General features: G+C 37.5%; 1 pseudogene; it reads left to right on the plus strand.

The window, feature by feature from the left end:
• Positions 1-13,212, plus strand: part of LOC131317261 (serine carboxypeptidase-like 31) — a 20,502-nt pseudogene extending 7,290 nt beyond the window's left edge.
• The last annotated feature ends 7 nt before the right edge of the window (positions 13,213-13,219 follow it).

Consider the following 13,219-nt stretch of genomic DNA (forward strand, 5'->3'; position numbering starts at 1 on the left):
CAAATGGGTCACATTCGGCAATGAAAATAAATTTTGTTGCCAAATCGATACCTTTGGTGACAAAATTTATGAAGGTTGTGTTTCGTTGCCAAATGTATTTTGATTATAACTCTGCTCAAAATTCCGATTAAAATAACTCAAATTGGGTTTGAACAATAATACAAAGGGGTACAACTTTCATGTTTATAAAAATTGCTAATTTTAATATTTAAAGATTCAAAATCACGTTCGAAATATATTTTAATGTTAAATGCATATGTCGTTATCTATTAAATATTTCAATTATATATTGAAAAGTTTGTGTTGTGTAGTTGGTTAAAACTTCTATGCAAAACTCAAGAGATTTGGGTTCGAAACCCCACAAGAGAAATAGAGTGGGTTTTTTTCCTTAGGAAATTGCCACTTTTAACCTCGGTTTCCTCAAAAGCTGAGATTATTTCTCTCTAAACAACCATGGTTTTATAATAAAACTGAGATGTTAAGCTGTTAAAGGTCACGGTTTTGTCATTTTTAATCACAATTTTTACTTTTTTAGTTACAGTTTTAATGAGTTTTAATCACGGTTTTTATCACGCGGTTAAAAGATATAGACCTTTAGTTATATCTTGATAGACCATGGTTTTGAATGCGAGATTAAAAGTGAAAGATCACACTAGATGACTGAAATCTTTATTTATTTATATAGTAGTGGTCGTACCAGAGCAATCCGCGTACACGACCATGCATGTAGGCCCTGGACTTTGGATTTGGTTGTTGGTTTGATTTTGTTTGGTGATTCTAGAGCACAACCCTGGTTAGTTGCTAGGGCAATGTAACGCGAACCTCGCATCAAAAGGTGGGGATAAGGTGGGGAGATTGTCGGCATGTTGTGGGACATATGCTGAAACTCCAAGAGCTATTGTATAACTCGAGGCCAGCGTTTTAATCCACGTGGTTGGGCTAAGGGTTAGCAGGTCAGCTGGAGTGGGTCGTTACATTTTAATTTCCCAATTCGTATTACTAGACAAATAGAAAAAGTAAAAATGAGTGGACTATATCTCTAAAAATTCAAATGCTTAAACATTGATTTTCTTGTTACTTTTCCTTTTTAATTTGTCCTTATTGTGCTTTTTCCCCATATGGTCTATGCTTTTCTTACTTTCCTGGTTTTTCTAGTTGAGACGAACCAAAATATTAAATTGTGTCCAAAAATCTTGAACAATTCACTTATGACGAGAAGCTTGAAACTTAATTGCTTGTCAATTCTGTATTATTGCCGTTGTTTAGGATAAGTATCTATTCTAATGTATAAAGGGAGAGCATCAGTTTGGTGTTTGGTGTCTCTCCCCTGTCATGTAGTTTCATTTTTCATAAATACCCTCTTACAAAATTTATTTTTAAAACCCCCGTGGGACAACACTATAGGGGCACCAAAGTAAAAACGCATCACCAAGACCCCAAAAAAAAAATTGCCTCCCAACTGCCAACCCACGTCCGACACTCTCATTTCTCCTCAACTCCTCCCATTTCTTCATCTTCACCGGTACTTTTACAAAACACTTTCACAGAAAAAGAAAGCTTCGAAGAGAGAGATTGGGAGACAAAAGAAAAAGAGGAAAAATTAATTATTTTTGTTAGGACTTCACATTACTTTAGCCTGAATATGCGGCCCAAAAGTATTGAGTTTTCACAAAGCTGTAAAGTAAGTTTGTCCTTTCTACTGTTAAAAGTTTGTACCTTCTTTTTTATTTGTGTTTGTGAATTTCATTGCTACCAGTACCCATAGATGTTTTTTCTTTTTCCTGTACAAGAGATTTATTGGGTACCTTCCTTTTTGTTAAAAGATTCTATCATCTTTTTATTTTGTTATTATGTAGGAATGTCTCATAAAAAAATGGTATTTCAACTTTGGAAAAATTTTCAACATGAGAGTGCTATGACTGATGAAGCGACAAATGTACAACAGGTAATAAGTAAATTTATTTATTCGATATTGTGTGCTTATTATTGCATTAGAAGAAAATCGTTTAGGAAATTTTGTAAGTAACACTATATTCTTTATCGAATGATAGGTTTCGTGCTCACAACAGATAGTAGAGATAGGCATCTATTGTTCAAAATGAATGTTCTTCGTGAGAGCTAACACGATTGATTTACTAAATCTTATAGAAGAGTACTTAGGTATTAGATTGTGGCAAAATCGGTGGCAACAGCGACGTTAGCAAAACAGTGGCGATTAGCATGGTAATGTATAGATATGTATATACATGTTAATTGTTACTACGGTATATAACAATTCGATTGATTTTTTATGATTTAATTGTTGTTTATCTATCACAATAGGTTAATACTAGAGGCCGGGGCACATCACGTGTGCAAGTCAGATTTTCACAATATTTTTGTAAAAATGCTTCCCACTTATAGTTTGATCAAATTTTCACAAATGTTATGAAAATTCGACTTGCACACGTATCGCATGTGCCCTGGTCTCTAGTAACTATTTTAAATTGCAGCTGGGAAATCCGGAAACATGTGACGCTGAGGACTGGAAGGTCTGGTTGATTATGCTTGGAGCCATGCTGTGGTATCTGATGAAACTCACACATCTATAAGGGAGGTACTCGTGATTTCAACAGCAATAACACATGGAGCAATGAAGACTGTAGTCAAGCTGTTGATGAAGTACTCAAACAGTACATGGTGATCGACATCTACAGCCTTTATACCTCAGTTTGCATCGGGAAATCCACAGGTTCGGAACAGACATTGCTGCAAGTAATGTTCAGGAGCACATCTAAGATGGTGAGCAGTAATTTGTCAGTCATCTTAGTTTTTGTTCTGTCTGCATATGAAAAAAGAGAGCATAAAACTAAGCCATCACGAAGAACACAAAATGGTTATGTGTTTCGTATTAAAAATCATACGTCCACGGGCGAAGATCAGTACATGAATTAGACTTGGAAGTGGAGAATAATCTGCTAGAAAAACATAACTTTCTCACATAAAACAGTACTGCCCCCTAATACCCTTTTATATAGGAAAACCTTAACAAAACAGGTCAAGATATCCAATATTAACTAGTCGGTCAGACCTAGCGATTTAAAACAGCTAACATATTTGAAATAAGGACTGCAATTTATCACATAAATATTTAGCAAATCCTTTCACCACCAATGTGAGTATCCTTATATTTCGAATGTGGTTGGATCCTACAATGTTTCTGTTTACATATTTACCAGAGTTAGAGAAAACAGTGCCGCTAAATCTGATGACAAATATAGTTTTCCTTCATTTGGTTAAAATGATGGTAGTTGTTTCTTCTCACGCGACAACTTATTACAACAGACCCAATGTGCAGAAGGCACTCCATGTTAGCGATAGTCAAAACCTCAAGCAATGGAGTATCTGCAAGTAATGAAAATTTCTCTCGTTTCTGATGGTTGTCACTAGTAATCTTTTTAGCGTTGCCCACAAGTTAGTGATAACAAGCCATGGATCCTTCCTAGTTCCTACCATGTCTGAATACACACCCAACCGTACGATCTAGTGGGAATCTCGAAATCTCAAGTTCAAGGTTGGTCATGCGGCTGGGAGGGCATCAGGACAGGGGATAGAGGATCACGCGCCATAAATTGGGTTATGTATTTGGGACTTCTTAAGTATGACAAAAAGGGCAGAGGGCTTTCAGGATACTTACATAACTATTATTATGGATGCAGTATGGAAATATTCAAATCCTGGTCAAGATTCAAAGGAATCTGTTCTTCCCATTTACAAGAAACTTATAAACGCAGGGCTTAGAATATGGGTCTACAGGTACATTCTCCTAACTTGGACCAGTTTTCTACAGAGATCAATTTTGCAGAACACTTATCAGACCTTGATTCATTTAGCTTTTTCAAAAGAACTACTTTTTTTGATATCAGGCATTTAAATTTTTTTTTAAAATTCCTTTAAGAACATTTATGAGAAACAATGCATGTACTTGTTTTAAGAAACGATTTCTGAAAAAATTATTCAGCAAAAGGGATTCCAAAACGAAAAATAATCAAAGCAGTACCCTAAACGATTTCTTAATGTCAATATTTTGTTTGTGTGGTTCAGTGGAGACACAGATGGAAGGGTCCCTGTATTGTCCACAAGATACAGCTTAACCTCTCTTGGACTACCTATCACAAGGGCATGGAGGCCCTGGGTACCACAATAAGCAGGTAATCCTTTAAGTAATAAGATTATGGAAACAAAAAGAGGCATAAGATTAGCTTCCACTATAATTTTTTAAAGTTATCTGAGGAAGGCCACTACCCAACAAAGATTATCTTTACCTTTTCTTTGGGGGAATAAAGAGTTAGTTTGAATATTCTCTGTGGGCGCGTTTGATTGCAAGAATGATCGAGGGACAGGGAACATGTTAAAGAAATGAATCCAACATTGCTTGGGAGTGGAATGGGTGATCACTTAATAACATCTGGGACCTTTCTACTAATTGCCAATTGGTTTTGAGATGGATATAAAGTTTCTACATGGTATTAGAGCGGGACCCGTTCCACCCCACATTTTATAAAATTCACAATCCACACCCCGCGATGACAGACCAGCGAAAAGGCTGCACGATGATAGGACCCAAAAAGTGGCCATATGTGACAGACCTCAAACGCGGCTGTACGTGAGGGGAGATGTTAAAGAAATGAATCCCACATTACTTGGAAGTGGAATAGATCACTTAATAACATCTGGGACCTCTCAACTCATTGCCAATTGGTTTTGAGATGGATATAAAGTTTCTACATTGACAACTTCTCACAAAAAATCAGAAGAATCTAGGTTTTTCATTTCTTGAATTGGTGTATTACAGTTTGTGCTTTCTTTACAATAGAAAAGAAGAGAAAACAAGTATATAAAGCCCTAGTAACTAATAACAAACAAGTTAATCTCTAGCTTAACTAATTAACCCCAGTTTGACTAACTAACTTGTCTTGACTTGTTGACAGCCCCCCACAAACTGAGGTTGGAACAGGTTGCAGCTGAAGTTTGTCACGGAGGAGGAAAAAACGAGCCACGGTAAGTGGTTTGGTTAGAATATCTACTACCTGATATTCAGAAGGAACATGACGTACACTGAGCTGCTTAAGACCAATTTTTTTCTAACAAAATGAAAGTTAACTTCAACATGCTTAGTCCTAGCAAGAAACACTGGATTAGTAGCCAAAGACATGGCATAAACATTATCACACCACAAAATGGGAGGTGCTATCTGAGACTGGACAGCCAAGTCTTTAAACAATTGAAGCAACCATACAACCTCTGAAGCAACATTAGCTAGTGCCTTATACTCAGCTTCAGTGGAGGAACGTGCCACGGTTGCCTGCTTCTTGGGTGACCAAGAAAGTAGATTGGACCCAAGGAATACACAGTAGCCACCTGTTGAACGTCTATCAATGGCACACCAGCCCAATCAGCGTCAGAGAATGCTGACAGAGTAAGAGAACTCTTGGAAAAGGCAAGACCAAGATCCAATGTGCCCTTGACATACCATAAAATGCGCTTAACTGCTGTGAAATGACACTCCAAAGGGTTGTGCATATGCTGACATATAGAGTTAACAGCAAAAGAAAGCTCAGGTCGAGTGAGTGTTAGATATTGCAAAGAGCCAACTAAGGACCTGTAGAGTTCTGGATTGGACATTGGAGACATATTTTCTGAAGATATAGGTTTTAGAGAGGAAGGAGAAGCACAGGGTCTACAATCTGTCATACCAACTTTAGTCAGTAAAGAAAGAGCATACTTAGCTTGAGATAGAACAAGCCCAGTGGCTGTAGGTAGAACTTCAATACCCAAAAAGTAATGTAAGGACCCTAGATCCTTGAGAGTAAAAGAAGAACTAAGCTGAGCAATGATATGAGCAACCAAATCTGAACTTGACCCAGTAACAAGAATATCATCCACATATACCAAAACATACACTAAATCAGTGCCCTTATGAAGAACAAATAAAGAGGAGTCAGCAAGACTGTTCTGAAAACCAAGAGAAATCAGAGATTGGGAGAGCATGTCATACCATGCTCGTGGGGCCTGCTTGAGACCATAAAGAGCCTTATGAAGTTGACACACATGCTAAGGAAATTGGCCACTAACATAGCCTTGTGGTTCCCGAAGATAAACTTTTTCCTGAAGATTGCCATGGAGAAAAGCATTGGATATATCCAGCTACTTAATGAGCCAACCAAAATGCAAGGCCAAGGAAAGAACTACTTTGACCGTAGGTTGTTTTATAACAGGGCTAAAAGTCTCAGAATAATCCACTCCTGCAGTTTGTTGAAACCCCTGAGCAACTAATCTAGCCTTGTATTTTGCAACAGAACCATCTGGATTATGTTTTATTTTGAAAATCCATTTGCACCCTATAACTGGAGCACCAGGAGGGAGAGGAACAAGGGTCCATGTACCTTGAGACATTAAGGCTTTGTATTCTTCAGACATTGCGTGTCTCCACTCAGGAAAATTTATTGCTTCCTTAAAAGAACTAGGTTCAGTAGAAGGTGGAGTATGAACTAATAATGAAAAAGGAATCTTTGGAACTGAAATACCTTGTTTTGACCTAGTAAGCATTGAATGACCTGGACAATGAGGAAGAGGAGGAGGTTGAACAAAAGAAGAAACAGGAGGAGTAGGTAGAGAGGAGTTAGGTAGAGTAGCAATAGTGGGAGACATAGAAGCAGAAGGAGAAGATATGACAGAAGACACAGGAAGTGAAGTAGGAGTAGTAAAAACCATGGTAGACTGAGGTATGATTGGACAAGAAGTAGGTAGAATAAAACGTGGAGATACTATAGGAGGAGGAGAGGAGGAAGATGGAGAAGAAGAAGAAGAGATGAGATTTGGATAGGGGAAGTCATGTTTAATAAACTTGACATGTCTAGACACATAGACCTTCTCAGTAGTAGGGTCTAGGCACCTGTAACCTTTAGTGCCAACACAATAACCCAGAAAGACACATGGGGTTGATCTTGGTTCATGTTTGTTAGATTTGTATGGTCTAAGCCAGGGAAAACAGCAATAACCAAAAGATTTGAGACTCATGTAGTCAGGTGCAGTGTTATAGAGTTTATGAAAAGGGACATTAAACTGAAGAGAAGAATGTGGCAACCTATTAATAAGATACAGAGCAGTAGAAATGGCCTCAAGCCAGAAAGCAATAGGAAGTCTAGCTTGTTGAAGGAGAGCAATAGCTGTTTCAATGATATGAGCATACTTCCTTTCAACAAGACCATTCTGTTGATGAGTATGAGGGTAAGTTGTTTGATGACAAATACCAAACTGAGAGAAGAAATATGTCATTATTTTATTGAGGAATTCACCTCCACGATCAGACCTAAAAGTCTTAATGGAGTAGTTAAATAGATTTGAAACAAACACTTGAAATGCTTTAACATGAGATTAAACATCACTCTTGAATCTTAAAGGAAACAACCAACAATATCTAGTGAAATCATCTATTAGCAACAAATAGTACCTGAAACCAGAAAAAGAAGCAATAGAAGAAGAGCCCCAAACATCCATATGAATGAGTTCAAAGGGTGTGGTTGTGTGAGTAGTGGAGATTGGAAAGGGGAGTTTATGGCTCCTGGCCTTATTACATGCATAGCAATCTAGACTAGGTACGGAATGAACAGGTAAACTGTATTTATTTGCCAAGTGCTGAAGCAAAGTAGAGTGAGGATGACCTAGACGCCTGTGCCATAATTCAGCAGAAGGAGTGTTACTGATTAGGGCTGTGGCACCATGTTTGGCTTTAGAAGAAGGAAGAAGGGGATAGAGACCCTGGTGGCAAGGTCCCTGAAGAACCACTTGATTGGTCAACTTGTCCTGAACAATATATCCAGAAGAATCGAAAGTTATGTGACAGTGATTATCTAGAGCAAATTGATGGACTGACAATAGGTTATGAGAGATTTTGGGAACATGTAATATATGATTAAGAATGAAAGACTGGTGAGTTGTTTGAAGCAATCCTTTACCTGAGTTTGACACAAGCCTTGCCTGTCCATTTCCTACTGTAACTGTAGTTGTAGGAGCACAAGATGGCACAGAAATCTAATTCACATCCCTGGTAACATGAGTGGTTGCACCAGAATCAAAGAACCAAGGCATATTGTTGGTATTGACCATCTATGTAGAGGTAGATGGAGTATAAGAGCCAGAAGGTGGTCCAAAGTTCTGAGCAGTAAGATACAAACCAGTAGGCGCATTAGAAGAACTACTATGCTGAAAAGGAGCAAAATAGGGATTCTGCTACAAATTTAGAGAAGAGAACTGTGGTTTCTGTGGATAGCCTTGATGGTAGGGATTAAAAGAATCAGAAGTGAGCATCAAAGCCTGTGGTCTTGGTGGTATAAACCCTGAAGCTCATGGCATGCCATTCTGACCAAACTAAGATCCAAATGGAGAGCCAAATTGTGACCCTAAACCAAACTGTGAACCAATTTGAGGACCAAAATGCGGTGGTCTATACCCCAAATTCTGTCTGTAATAACAGCTATTTATGCTTGATGATTAGTTTTGCCACAAATCTGATAGCCGTCAAATGGAAATGGGAAATCATTAGGAAAACTGTTTCTTGCAAACTGAGAACCTCTGAAACGATTTCCATTATCGGAATTCCTGTTATTCCTATTTCCTCCATAATTGTTAGAAGCAAAACCAGACATCTGTGAATTTCCAGGCCCAAACTGAAGAGCTTAATTACCAAATTGAACAGGAAATTGGAACTGAGATGGTTGTGGAACAGAAGCAGATTGTATAACAGGTTGCATAGGTTGCATTTGCATAACAGGTTGTACAGGTTGCATGGGCATCAAACCAGAAGAGTTTGAAGATGATGATGCAGTAGTTGAAGAAACACCATTATGTTGAGCGACAAGTATGGTGGAAGTTTCTTCTTGTTCTGTATCCAAATACAAGTCTTCAGCCATTAACATAGAAACAAGACCACAGAATGTAAGGGGTGAGGTCACAAGATGAGTTCTGACGGCTTGTTTAAAGGATCGATATTCGCTATTAGGTAGCCCCCTTAAGGTATGGAAAACAAGCTCTTCATCATCCATGTGTGATCCAGATCGAGGACTCTAGCCTTTGAATAAGGACTTTGATAGAATCAAGATACTGCTCCATAGATGTAGTCTTTTTCAGGCTATAGATTCGACATCTGAGATCATGAACATGTGTTTGCGATAGACTACTATATTTCTCTTCCAATTTATACTAGAATTCACAAGTACGATGAGATCCAACGATATGTGGTAAAATAGAAGGGGTTACTGTAGCGATAATACGGAGTACAAGACATTAACATCCGATCTATGATTTCCCATCGCACATAAGCAGGATTAGTGTTTCTGTTTCCAGAAGTATCTTGAATTTCAGATGAAGGAACTTGAACAGATCCATCAGCATAATCAAACAACGAATTAGCGCGCAAGGCATTCTCAACTTGAATTTTCCAAGCAAAATAGTTCGATGATTCTAATTTGATAGTAATGAATGACTGAAAATTTGCGATCAGAAATGAAAGAGATAGAGGTAAGTACTCAGTCGAAGAACTCGCAGAACTTGTAGAACTCGTAGAATTTGCAGAACTCGCCATTGTTGATCAAGCCAATTATTGACGAAGAAGAAATGAAGAAGATGATGTAGACCTAGAAGCGGATCGAAACCAAAGCTTGGACTTGCGTCTTGATATGCTCTGATACCATGACAACTTCTCACAAAAAAATCAGAAAAATCTAGGTTTTTCATTTCTTGAATTGATGTATTACAGTTTGTGCTTTCTTGATTACAATAGAAAGAAGAGAAAACAAGTATATAAAGCCCTAGCACACCGACTTTACAAACTTGCCAGCTCATCAAGCTTAACTAATAACAAACTAACTAATAACAAACTAGTTAATCTCTAGTTTAACTAATTAACCCCAGTTTGACAAACTAGCATTCTTGGAATAATCGGGGTTTTTGTGTTTTCTATGGGCTAAGAAATATTACGAAGTATCATATCCCATGTTTTGTTATCAGTTACGGGTGAATTACATATCATTCAGTCTTAATTTCCTGTTTGGGTTAAGAACGAATATCACGACCGTTGGGTGGTGAAAAAGCTATTGAGATGTTGGGATAAACAGGGTCAAAATTGTGGGTATTCAAAGTTCTTTAGAACTTGAAGCTCATTTCAATACATCTGGGGCCAATTCGAACTTATTGGCTGGTGGGTTCTGATTCTCTATCTATGTTTTCAGTTCACATTAACCAAAGTATACTTGGACCAAATGATGATATGAGCACAACCATTTTATATGCAAGCACCTATTGTTGGCGTCTTTTTTTTTTTATTCGAGGCCAAAATCAGAAACTACAAGAAATAACAGTTTTTGCTACGGTTCATTACCGTTGGAAATGGAGGAATACCGTTGCAAAAAGGCTTTTGCAATGGCCCTGCGACGGGATTGGGTGGTGGCAGTAAGGGGGGTCGCAAATGGGTTTTCGCGTCAGGATTGTCCCGTCGCGAAGTATTAGCGACGGGAAATTGATCGTTTGCAACGGTAATTTAGCCGACGCAAATAAATTGCAAAAATGAAATTTTAATTGCCACGGTATGTAATACTGTGGCAAATATGATATTACCCATCGCAAAAAACATTATCGTTCTTGCTACTACAGCAGCTCCCGCGCAAAAGTGCATTTTTTTTTTTAATTGAATTTCATCCATAATATGAACGAGTTTCTGTAGCTCTAAAATTAACCATTCACTCAAGCTCATGTATTGCAAACCTAAACCTCTTCATTGAATACAAACCTCTTCATTGTTGTTTTCAAATCATCCATTCACATCCATATTCTAAAATTCCTAATAGCAACACAATTCATCATATTGTATCGAAATCATCCATTCATCCATATTCAAAATCGAGTTGGACAAAACCATAATTCTCAAATTCCTAATAACAACACAACACAATCCAATATCATCCATCTCTTTCAACCTAATAGACAAAAATACTAAAACACCTAGAGCAAATGAAAAACAAAACAAAGTCTCTAAGAAAAATACTACAAATTGTAAAGAACACACTCAATAATCGTCCATCTCTTTCTCGATCACTTGAAAAGTAAACAGTAAAAAAAATTAAAATCAACTTATAGAAGCAATATAGAATTAAATGAAACAATAAAATCAGAGTCGCAACCTACATCACAGAAATTCCATGCAACATAACGGCCAAGAGCATCTCCAACAGTGTCTACACCTGGATGAGTTCTTTCCAAAAGAACATGGGGCATTATTGCTTTACCAACATATACTTTACAATAGCCTTCACCCAATCGTTCTCCATCTAATTGTATGTCAGGATCTGAACTAATAAGTAGCTCTTCACCCACATCGTACTTTGGAATATGAGACGTTTGCAAGTATACTTTAATGCCTCGGAATGCATCAAATGTTGTTCGATCAAACTGTTGCCGATATCCGATGATCTTCGATTTTGGTGGCAATGATGTAACCAGTGAGATGTAAAAACCTAACGGTTCCGATCGACAACTATAAATATTTAGTTGATAATGACTTTTAAATTCTATACGTTCAATATAATTGTTAGCAAACTAAGTTTTGTGTTGTATTTGAATGTACGGTAGTCATTTGACCGTGACACAATTACGATGATCCAAACCGTTGCTTTGTTTTCCTTGTTGATTATGTCATTCTCGAATAAAATTATCTCAATCGGGTTTAGAAAGCATCTTTATCGAGAACAATGTCACTAACAAAGTGGATTTTTCTATCCGATCAAGTGTGTAGCTACCCTCCCGATTAACTTCGTTTTGGTGGAAATGATGTACTCCATAATATGTAAAAGAGGGACGGTTCAAATTGAAGAAAAAGACTTAGGTGGGTGTCGGGTATTGCAATCTAATACTTTAATGCATCGGGACGCATCAAATGTGATTCAATCAGGCGATCGCCGATATCCGATGATCTTCGATTTTAGTGATACTGATAGAATTAGTGAGACGTGAAATCTTAATGGTTCAGATCAATCACTATTAAAATAAAACCAACTGATTAAATTTAGAACTTATTCGTAGTGCGCGATACGAGGACGCTTAATTGTTGTGTGACAAATCATGAGCGCCTGTGGTTTGCTTTGATTCAATAAATAAGCAACGGTCAGAAATATTATAAATATATTTTCTGTCCTATGCTTTATAAAGTTCTCTTGTGCGTACCAATGGCAACTTGTCTGTACAATTCGTGCGAGTTCGAGTCTTGGGCATAGCATTATCTTTTTCAATGTGTTTTTGAAAATGAGATCTATTCTTTAGGTTACAATATAATTTTTTAGATTACTGAGATTAAAATATCTTTCCATTTCAATTTTTTTATATAACTGAAATTAAAAAACTATAGTCCATAATATTTTTTTACGCTTTTACAAAAAGTGAGATTTTAGTTTTTAGACCGTGATCTTTATGTTTATGCCATAAGTTTTTTTTATTCGCTAAGTGTGGGGAGGTGAAAAACCCTCGAAACTAAAACCCTGTTTTTTTTTTCTTCCTATATTTGCCACGGGGACCGGCCCGTTGCTTTTACTTGTTTAGATTGCCACGGATCCTTTTTACCGTGGCAGATGGATATTTTTTCACTACTATTTGCAACAGGAATTTTAGCTGTAGCAAATATAATACTCAGTCAATAAAATTGACCTTTTGCAACAGCAAAACCACCGAAGCAAATTTTCTGGTTGCCAATAGCCTAGTTTCTTGTAGTGTGTTGTTGCTTTTGGTAATGTTTATGTTACTGTTTTAAAATTTTGAAAACTGCAAACAAAAACATGTTTCACAGCTACTGCTGATAAACAATTTCTTGATTTGCTTGGATCAGGTCGGTGGTTGGCTCCAAGAATATGAGGGGCTTACGTTCGCAACATTCAGAGGAGCTGGACACGCGGTTCCCATCTTTAAACCAAGCGAGTCCCTTGCCTTCTTTTCATCCTTTCTTCGTGGGGAATCCCCACCTTTCGAACGCTAAGTCAGCACCGATAATCGACTGTTGAAGTAATCTAGTACAGAGGATTTTGTTCTAAGCAACCCCTGGGCTTGGGGCCACTGTAAAACAATAAGCAGTTGGAAAATGAGAGTCTTAGTCATCATGGATGTTTTGGTCCTTTATATGCTAAGCATAAATGGAGCT

Source organism: Rhododendron vialii, chromosome 2a (assembly GCF_030253575.1).
Source record: "Rhododendron vialii isolate Sample 1 chromosome 2a, ASM3025357v1".
Classification (NCBI taxonomy): Eukaryota; Viridiplantae; Streptophyta; class Magnoliopsida; order Ericales; family Ericaceae; genus Rhododendron; species Rhododendron vialii.